At 45.6% G+C, this 10495-nt stretch overlaps 1 protein-coding gene across 1 annotated transcript in view; it reads left to right on the top strand.

Moving 5' to 3' along the window:
* The window catches only part of STS (steroid sulfatase), a 127750-nt gene that overhangs the window by 93161 nt on the left and 24094 nt on the right, over positions 1 to 10495 (top strand). The window lies entirely within an intron of this gene.

The following is a 10495-nucleotide window of genomic DNA, read 5'->3' as shown; positions in this document are numbered from 1 at the left end:
TTGGGTGGGTGGTCGGTTGGGTGGTTGATTGGGTGGATGGTCAGTTGGGTGGGCAGGTGGGTGGATGGTTGTTTGGGTGGGTGGATGGTTGGGTGGGTGGTTGGGTGGGTAGATGGTTGGATGGTTGGTTGGGTCAGTGGCTGGTTGGGTGGGTGGGTGGTTGGGTGGTTGATTGGGTGGGTGGTCGGTTGGGTGGTTGATTGGGTGGGTGGCTGGTTGGGTGGGTGGTTGGTTGGGTCAGTGGCTGGGTGGGTGGGTGGTTAGTTGTTCGCGTGGGTGGTTGGGTGGGGGTGGTGGGAGGAAGCCTGAGGAGGCCCATGCGATTTGACAAGGGTGTCGACATTCTTGGCACAAGATGCCAGTGGTGCATACAGCAAGGAGAGCCTCACTCGGCCAACAGGGCCCCAGAAATTTTCCCAAAGGAGACCAGGCTGGGAAGGAGGTAGCCAGGGTGTGCTTGAGCTCTTATCCTTCTACCTCGAGCTCTTTCCACTCTCCCAACCACACACCTTCCTCAGTAGAGCTGGGATGAGGAGAGAAGCACATGGCTTACTCTGCAAACTGGCGGGAATGGGGTAACACCAGATCACACCAGTCCTGAACCAAACGGACAGCGAAAAGGCAGTCGGTCACCCATCCCGATGGCAGCACGTAGCCTGTGAAACCTTATACTTCTACTTACATCCTCGACATGCACATCTGAGTCCTTTCAAATTCTGAGCACTGGGGGGCCGGGACCTTTGTTTACACCTTCGGTTACCTGGAACCCAGGAGGGAAGGATTCCTGTTCAGTGCGGGTCTGGACAACCTCGCTGGATGTTCATACCACTTCCTTTGCTTGTCATCGTTCCCTCCCCAGTGCAGGACACACGACTGATACTCAGCACAGGTGAAATGACTGAGCAGGTGTCTCTACTCGGAACAGGATTAACCCACTCTTTCAGCCAGCCCTCCTCTATTCAGTCTTATTTTCGAGGAGCAAGAAGTGAAAGTATGTATTCCTGTAGAGTAAGATGAGGTGCTTTCGTCGTATTTCCTTGAGGTTATGGACTGTGTGCGGAGAGTTGTTTTTATGTTATTTTATACATGATAGTGTCTCTCGAGATGGAGTCACAGACTGCATTTCATGCACTGGCTCCCCCGTCCATTCATTCCCCCGGTGAGGGTCTGTTAGTTTCCAAATTTGCTTAGTGGCTGCTGCCGAGACGTGTACATAAATCACAGTAATAGAAGTGGTTAGCAAGTAATACGTTATTTAAGAAAGTCACATATATGGTGCGACGGAGCTTTGGTTCAGGGACAGATGACCAGATGACCACCAGCGATGAATCTGAGGGAGCCTGATGATCAAAAGAAGGAGATGTATTGGCATTTTGCGTCGATGGCTGACTCTTCAGAGACATAAGTGGATGGTGAGGATGAGTCAGAAGGAGAGTGTCCAAGGCCTGAATGATGCCTTGGAACTGGGCTTCTCATACAATCTGAAGAGCAGGCTCACAGCTGCTCCCTGTTTTTTTGTTTTTTTAAGAAACATATTGGATGTGTTAGACATACTTTGTTTGAATGCTAGAACTACCATCGGTGTCTGACACTGTATTAATAGCTCAGCCACCACTCTATTGCAAAGCATTATCCCTTTGTCAGGTTTAGTTGAAATCAAGTTCACAGTGAAACATTGTTAACGGTATGATGCTCAAAAAAAAAAAAAAAAAAGATGCGGCTTCCTTCTAGCTATGGGGAATGACCAAAGACTTCTCAGTGTCAAGACGCCTTGTTTTCTAAAGCTGTGAACTTGCATGCACTCCTATGATTTATGCAAACACAGAGAAATCACACCGTTTGAGCTCACTGATCGAAAGAGCATCCTTTCAGAACAATCCTGATTTGCAGTCTTCATCAGAACTGCTCCAAAAGATCTGTACTTCCTCACATGGCCTTCTCTTCTCTAGTCACATCCCATCCTGCCTCACTCTACTAAGGGCACTCCTACTGTCACTTAGGGGACCCCCGAGATAATCCACGATAATCTCCCCATCACACCATCAGTAATGTAATCATATCTACAAAGTCCGTTTTTTTAGAAAACAAGGTACAATTCAAAGGCTCCAAGGATTCCAAATTGGACATCTTTAGGGGTCATTATTCAGCCTTCCCCTAAAAAAAGAAAAATCTACTATTTGAGCTCAGTGGTCCCTCTGTATTCCTCAGTCTGTTTCACTAATGAAATCTACGGACCACCTTGGTAGAATGGCTGTGATTAAATCACGACACAGAGTTCAACAGCCAATCCCTTTTAATCAGAGGAACATTAGATTCTGCTGTAGTCTGCATTTCAAAAAATTAATTTAATTTTGTGGGGTTGAGGGGATAGTGACACTACTAGTTTTTTCTCTCTCTCTTTTTTTTCTAATTGAAATATAGTTGATTTACAATGTTGTGTTTGTTTCAGATGTACAGCAAAGTGATTCATTTATACACACACATATATATATTTTTTTCAGATTCTTTTCCCTTACAGGTTATTACAAAATATTGAGTATAGTCCCCTGTGCTATACAGTAGGACCTTGTTGATTATCTATTTTTTTAAACTTTTTTAAAAAATTGATTTATTTTATTTATTTATTTTTGGCTGCATTGGGTCTTCATCGCTGCGCGTGGGCTTTCTCTAGTTGCGGTGAGCGGGGGCTACTCTTCATTGCGGTGCACGGGCTTCTCATTGCGGTGGCTTCTCTTGTTGCAGAGTATGGGCTCCAGCAGTTGTGGCACGTGGGCTCAGTAGTTGTGGCTTATGGGCTCTAGAGCGCAGGCTCAGTAGTTGTGGTGCACAGGCCCAGTTGCTCTGCGGCATGTGGGATCTTCCCAGATCAGGGCTCGAACCCATGTCCCCTGCATTGGCAGGCAGATTCTTAACCAGTGCACCACCAGGGAAGCCCTGTTTATCTATTTTATGTAAAGTAGTGTGTATCTGTTAATCCCAAACTCCTAATTTATCCCTCCCCCACTTTCCCCTTTGGTAACCATAAGTTTGTTTTCTATATCTGTGAGTCTGTTTCTGTTTCACAGATACGTTCATTTGTGTCATGTTTTAAATTCCATATATAAGTGATATCACATGGTATTTGTCTTCCTCTGTCTGGCTTCACTTAGTATGATAATCTTCAGGTCCACGCATGTTGCTGCAAATGGCATTATTTTATTCTTTTTTATGGTTGAGTACTATTTCATTATACATATATATCACATTTTCTTTTATCATTCACCTGTCGATGGACATTAGGTTGTTTTCCATGTCTTGGCTATTGTGGCTAGTACTGCTATGAACATTGGGGTGCATGTATCTTTTTGAATTACAGTTTTGTCTGGATATAGGCCCAGGAGTTGGATTGCTGGATCATATGGTAGCTCTATTTTTAGTTTTCTAAGGAACATCCAGACTGTTCTCCATAGTGGCTGCATCAAAGTACCTTCTCACCAACAGTGTAGGAGGGTTCCCTTTTCTCCACACCCTTCCTAGCATGTAATATTTGTAAACTTATTTTCACCTTTTCCCTAAAATATCCTCCCTTAGCTGGGACCAGAATAACTTCCCTAAGATTTTCTTAGAGTTTAGAGTTTCCATCCTCTTCCTCACAGCTGAAAATTCCCCGAAGTCTTGGATGAGAACATCATACTCCTAGCTCTAGCTTCCTTTTCATTCCTCTCCCAAGTCAAGGTTACCCAGCAGGAGGCTCCCCCCTCAACCCCCCGCCTCCCTTTTACTCTGCGTAAAGGCAAGTAATAAATGTCAACGGAGTGGATAAATTAACTCTATAGATGGCTTCTGCAGAAGCATTGGTTGGGTGTGAGGGCTGAAAATCGTATTTTCCTGAGTGTTCATGGAGGTAGACTTTCTCCACGTGCAGAGAAATGCTTTCCGAATTCCCTGATGCCTGCAAGGAAGGCACTGCAGTTTTCCTTGCAGTGCAAATTCCAAAAGCCACTGGTTGGCTGGAGTCCATGTGGCTTAGGAGTTGCTTCTTACAGTCACTGAGTTTGGCGGCTCTTTGCCTCAGGCAGTCACACGGCTTTCAGAGCAACGGATGCTTTTGTTGGAGGAAAAAAAAAAAAAAAAAACCCAGCAAGAGGCTCTGGTAGTTTATTGGGGGGTGGTTACATTCAGGTTCATTCTTCAGATTTTAGCAAACGTTTTCATCAGCTCTCCAAGAGAGGGCAAAGCTGGCTGGTCTTGCTGGTATCAGGACTTGTGTGCCAGGAGGCATCCCCCAGGCTTCCCCAGGCTTTTCCTCTTTGAAAGAAGCTCACATGTTATCCTCACCTAGCAGTTCATTCCTTCAGTTAAATTCCACTGAGAAGCACGCATATATTGAACCTCCATAGTATGGCAGGCTCGGGGCTGGCTTCTAGGACATGATGACAGCGAATATAGGGTCCCCAGCCTCTAGTAGCTCATATTCTTTGGTTGAGATGGACATCTAAGGAGATGGTTTCAGAATAACAAACTAGAAAGGAAGCTCTGAGAAGGGACGATTAGACGTTGTTCCCCCAACCTGGGAATTCAGAGAACTTCCCAGGAGACATGGACCTTTTGCAGGCTGATGCTTGGGAGTGTTGGCTGGGAGAGGAGAGGTGGAGAGTTCATTCCAGGCAGGAGTGAGATGCTTTACAGGGAACAAAAAAGCAGCTCAAGGTTGCTATAAGAGATGAAGGTGTCAACAAGGGTTACTGGGCGATGTAGCTGATGAAAGGTACCCTACATCCACGTTAGTATGTCTGATAGAATGAAGTAGATAGATAGACAGACAGATAGGGATGGATAGATAGATAGATAGATAGATAGGGATAGATAGATATGATGCATGGTTGGATGGAGGGATAGACATAGGTAGGTAGGTAGATAGATAGATAGATAGATAGCTACCTAGATAGATAGATAGATAGATAGAGATAGATGAACAGACATAGGTAGATAGATAGAAATGTGTGTATATATATTGTGTGTTTATATATATTTGTATATATGTCTGTGTGTGTGTGTGTGTGTGTGTGTGTGTGTGTATACATATATAGTTATTGCCATTTGGGTAGTAGTTAAAATTGGAGGTCAAGAATATCACCCAAATCCACTCTAAGGAAAGGGTAAAGAAGTGAGAATAAGGATGAGTTGAGGGGTAACATAAGATGTCTCATATTTTTGGCTGGTATGATTGGGTAGATAGAAGTACTTTGAGGAATTACGACTCCCAGGCAGCGACTTGGTTCCCTTGTCTTTAGAATTTGAATAATAGGATTGTTATTATAGGAACATCGTAGAAGACTGTTGAGATGACTAAGAAGTCAGTACATGCAAAGTGTGTCCTCAGTGCCCTTAGTGAGGGCAAGGAATACTGTCATCTGCCAGAGTGCAAGAACTACGATCCAGACGTATTCTACTCACATCTGTATTCTTAGAAGCTGGAATAGTGCCTGACATATTGTAAGAAATTATTTTTGAGTGAATATGTAAATGAAAAACCACTTGAGCTTAGGTTTGAAGGATCAGTGGCTTAACTCAATGAAGCGGGCAGTGAATCAACGTGCTTGTATTGGTAAACCCATTGGTATTGGTGATTGATTAGATATTGGGTTTGAGGGAAGGGAGGACGTCAAAGCTGTCTCTTCCGTGTTTGGCTGGTGTGATTCGCTAGACAGAGGTTCCCTTTAGGGATTAGGACTCCTGGGCAGAGACCTGTATTGGGTTGGTGTATGGGATCCTTTAGTGTAAGAAGAGAAGAGGGTCAGGGACCAAGCCGAACATAAAAGGTGTTACGGGAGATGATGATCCAACAAAGGACATACGGAGAGAGTGACAGGGAAATAAGAAGAAAACTGGGGGGGGGGGGGAAGATCCAGGGAAGAATATGGTTCGTAGAAATGGATGCTGATAGACAGTCAAGTAGAATGTAGACCCCAAGGATCCATTGTGTATATTATACATGTGATGTTCCTATGAGTATTTTCGGTGGAGAGCGAGGGGCAGAGGCTGGCTGGATAGAAGGGGGCCGGAAGGTGAGCAGTTTCTCAGATTCTTTTCAGAAATGTGTCTGTGCAGGGAGATGGGCTGTGAAAGGGGTTCTTTGTCATGGGGAAGGTTGGAGTGTATTTCATTCTCTCAAGTCAGCTTCAGTAGACGGATCGTGAAGGTACAGGGGACACCTGAGAATGTCAGATTTCTGAGAAGATGGTGGGAAATGAGACCCAACATGTAGGAGGATTGATCTTTGCCAGGAGGAGGGACCTTGTCTAGTCTGGCAGGGAATGCAGAGAGCCGATGCTGGTGCAATGAGAAGGGATAGTGGCTGGAATTTGAAGGTGTTCCCAAATGAAGCCTTCTGTTTCCTCTCTGCAGAAGGAAACAGAGTTACCTACTGAAGGCGGGGTAGGGCAGGGCATGGGGGTGACAAGTAGTATTCTGGGGGAGGGTTGACATGCCAGCTGCAGGTGGGGAACACTGGATTCCAGAAACAGGAAGGGACCCCATTTGATCACTTTAACCAAATGTGCAAAGTTGAGAAGATCTCGATTTACAGAGAACAGATAGATATTTTCATTGAGGGCGGGTATCGTACTGGGAAGGCATGAACATGTGTCAGAGGTTCTCTGGGATCCAGTCTTTTGGCAAGAATGTGATGGAAATGGTATATTGCATGATCTGAGCTGGTCATCGGGACCACATAGGATAAAGTTAGCAAACGTCCCGAAAATTGAAGTGTCATTTGGAACAATTGGGACTGTCCACTTAAGTAGAAAACTGAACTACTGAATGATCGCAGTCCTTGACGAGATGACTGCATTGGGTTTTCTTGGACAAAACGTGTGACCGTGGTACGACAGGGTTCGATATTGCAGAGTTTGGGCCCAAGGCTGAGAAAGCTGTATTGGTAAGCAGAGGTTTGTGGTTAGATAATAGAGTGTTTGGATCACTCACTTTTGAGACGGAGCAGGTGGGAGTGATGTGGTCTGTGGGTGACGGAGGCCAGGGTTGCCTGGAGGGGCATATGGTTGGGGATGTGACATCGGTGGATAAACTGAGGTCTGGGAGGGCAGGGCGTTGATGTATTTCGTGCTAATCGAGCTCATTTTCCTGGATGGAATGCACAGTGAGACTCAGAAGATGAGCTTGTTGGGTAAGACTCTGGAGGAGAGAACTTTCAGAATGCAACAGGTTAGGGAAATGAAAAAGCCTAGCAAAGTTAAGGGACCAAAAGAGGTTGGAAACAGGAGTTTATAACCACTCCCATCTGTAAGGTTCTCTTTCTTGTTTCCCCCAGGAATACTCTGCATCAATTCATCCATTCTTTCGTTCATTCACTGCATATATTGGACCTTCTCTATTTGGAAGGTATTACGCTGTGGACCGCAGTTGATTCAACAGTCGATTAGAGTTTCTTCTCAAGTACTCTTGGTCCCGCTGGGATGATGAGATGGGATCACATTGATTGTCACACATTCCATAAACGAGAACCTTGAAAAATGCCTAGGAAATGGAGAGTAGGAAGACATTACATGTGGTAGTGGTTGTAGAAGCCTTGATTAAATAGGAAGAGCGTCTTATGCAGGTTTTCGAGGGTTTATAGAAATGATTGGGGGTTGGGGGAAAATCCTGTCAGAGAAAACAGCAACAGAACTTTGCAGAAGGTGGGATAGGATGAGTTGTTTGCTGGGGCACTTAGGTGAGACTCAGCTCAACTAAGGAATGGTATTGGCAGGGTGGGCCAGAGCCAGGATGTCGTTACTTTACATTTCAGGCTGAAGGAGAGATTCTTTAGTTTTTCATTCTTGCAGAAGATATGAAGGAGTCCAATTAAGTGAAAAATTAGGGCTTCCCTGGTGGCGCAGTGGTTGGGAGTCCGCCTGCCGATGCAGGGGACGCGGGTTCGTGCCCCGGTCCGGGAAGATCCCACGTGCCGCGGAGCGGCTGGGCCCGTGAGCCATGGCCGCTGAGCCTGCGCGTCCGGAGCCTGTGCTCCGCAACGGGAGAGGCCACAACAGTGAGAGGCCCGCGTACTGCAAAAAAAATTTAAAAAACAGAAATCATCAGTGGAAGTTGCGGTGACATTTCCCCCCAACACTGAAGGAGTTAATATTACGGAGTATGGTCAGGGCTGATGCACGCACCCTACTCCCCAAATCTAAATTCAGTAACTTTAAGAGCAGGGCTCTATATGTGGAATCTATCAATCAAAAAATTTAAAAAAGGGCTACAAATGAACTTATCTACATAACAGAAATAGAGTCACAGATGTCGGAAAGAAACTTACGGTTACCAGGGGGTAAGGGCAGGGGATAAATTGGGAGATTGGGATTGACACATACACACTACTATACATAAAATAGATAACTAATAAGGACCTACGGTAGAGCACAGGGAACTCTACCCAATACTCTGTAATGACCTATGGGGGAAGAGAATCTAAAAAAAGAGTGGATATATGTATATGTATAACAGATTCACTTTGCTGTACAGCAGAAACTAACACAGCATTGTAAATCAACTATACTCCAATAAAAAAAAAAAAAGAAAGAAAGAAAAAGAGCAGGGCTCAGTAAACTATGGCATTTGGGCCAGATCCAGACTGATGCCTCATTTTGTAGATCAAGTTTCCCTGAAACACAGCCATGTTGATTTGTTGGTGTCTGGCCCTCCTGCTTCTGAGGAGTTCTTGGGCAAGCCACCCAAACCACCTAAAATCGTTACTCCCTGGCTTTTCAAAGGAAACACGTGCCACCCCCTGGCTCAGATGATTTAGCCGTTTGCTGTCTTGCTTAAATAGTCACCTTTAGCTTTTGAAACCGGATCAGTTAACTTAAGGGTGTTCTTCAGTTCTTTACCTTCAAGCAGTGACATGAGCAGATGGCTGCTGTTTATTTTTGCCCTGATAACAGGTGGATGACAGTGTGATAGAACCTGGGCGGTTTTGTCACATCTCCCATCTATAATTGGTGGGGTTTTAGTCCCTGGACTGAATACATCGAGGAGGGTGTAAACTATAGCATCTTGGATGAGAAAGACTTTAGTGTGAATTAGATTCGTCACGTGCTTCCTTGCGATTCCCATCAATCCAGGGAACCAGTGTTATCGGGCGGGGGGATGCCCAAGAGGACAAAAAAATGACAAATAGAGTATTGCATAAAACTCTGTGCCCACATCAAGCAAAAGAATGACAAGCATATGCTCTTGCCATTCACAGGCATTTGACCTGCCGGGTGGCAGCATGTGCAAAGACAAAAATAAATAGAAGCGTGGTTTAGAGACAGCTGTTCCTAACGAGAGTCTCGGAGTGAATGGTAGAAGAATTTTCTCTGCACCGTCCTGGAGAGATTAACTCAGCCATCGTCTGTCTGTGGCTTCCTATCACGGCCAAGTGCCACCGGGATGTTAAATGCGTTCATTTGACAATAACTCGACCAAATTTTAAATTTAGACCATGCTCTTTTCTCTGTTCAGGCATTTTCAGAGAGAATCCACACTCCTTCACCTGTTTTTCCTGTATCTCCCTTGCAATCCCCTGTCCTTCTCTGCTAACCCTATTTCTCCTTTGCAAACCAACTCAAAGTCTGTTGCCTCAGGGCCCGTGTTCGCAGGGAAGAGGCATCCTCTGTGCTTTTTGTTGGCCTGCAATCAGAGTTATGCACAGCTTGTTACAAAGTCATGGGGAACTACTCCTGGGGAAGCAGCGTGTCTGTTTCTCCATCCATCCGCGGGCTCCCTGCTGGAGGGATCCAGCATCTCTGGCCTCTTTGAGCCCAAGGCCGCTGTGCTACTGTCTCCCTTCCCCAAGGACCATTAGTGAGAGACCCTGGGGAGCATCTTCTGTTGACATTGTGACCCACTCCCAGCTCACCCCTCCAGCCCCTCCTGGTACCCCTTTCATGCTCTATTTAGTTATTTTCGAATTGCCTCCTACGTGCAAAGCTCGTTTTCCCAACTAAACAGTAAGAGCTATGCCAGTAATCAAGTAATAGCAATGAAGAAAATGGCTATGGTCGGTGGTCTCCTGTCTCTCGGGCTGGGGATCATAATCCCGTGAAATACTCACATCTTACACGTCTGGAACGTGTGGCACAGCCGGTGGATCCATGTCCCCAAGGGCACAGAGCTGGTGTTTTCATTGCCTAGGGCTGCTGCAAGAATTCACCACCAGTTTGGTGGCTCAACACAACACAAATGGATGATCTTACATTTCTGCAGGTCCGATGTCCAAACTGGGTCCACGGGGGCTAAAATCAAGGTGTCAGCAGAGCTGTGTTCCTTTATGAAGGCTCTCGGGGAGAGAGGCCACCTGCATGCCTTGGCTTGGGGCACCTTTCTCTCTGTTCAGAGCCAGTGACGTAGCATCTTCCAATCTCTCTGACTACAGCCTCAGCTGCTCTGATGCCAATTTTCCTGCTTCCCTCTTTCCCTTATAAAGAGCCTCATGATTATATTTGACACACTCACATAATCCAGAATAATC

Source organism: Monodon monoceros, unplaced genomic scaffold (genome assembly GCF_005190385.1).
Source record: "Monodon monoceros isolate NGI ecotype Baffin Bay Population unplaced genomic scaffold, NGI_Narwhal_1 Super_Scaffold_22, whole genome shotgun sequence".
In the NCBI taxonomy this organism is placed as follows: Eukaryota; Metazoa; Chordata; class Mammalia; order Artiodactyla; family Monodontidae; genus Monodon; species Monodon monoceros.
This window is presented reverse-complemented; position numbering and strand designations above follow the sequence as displayed.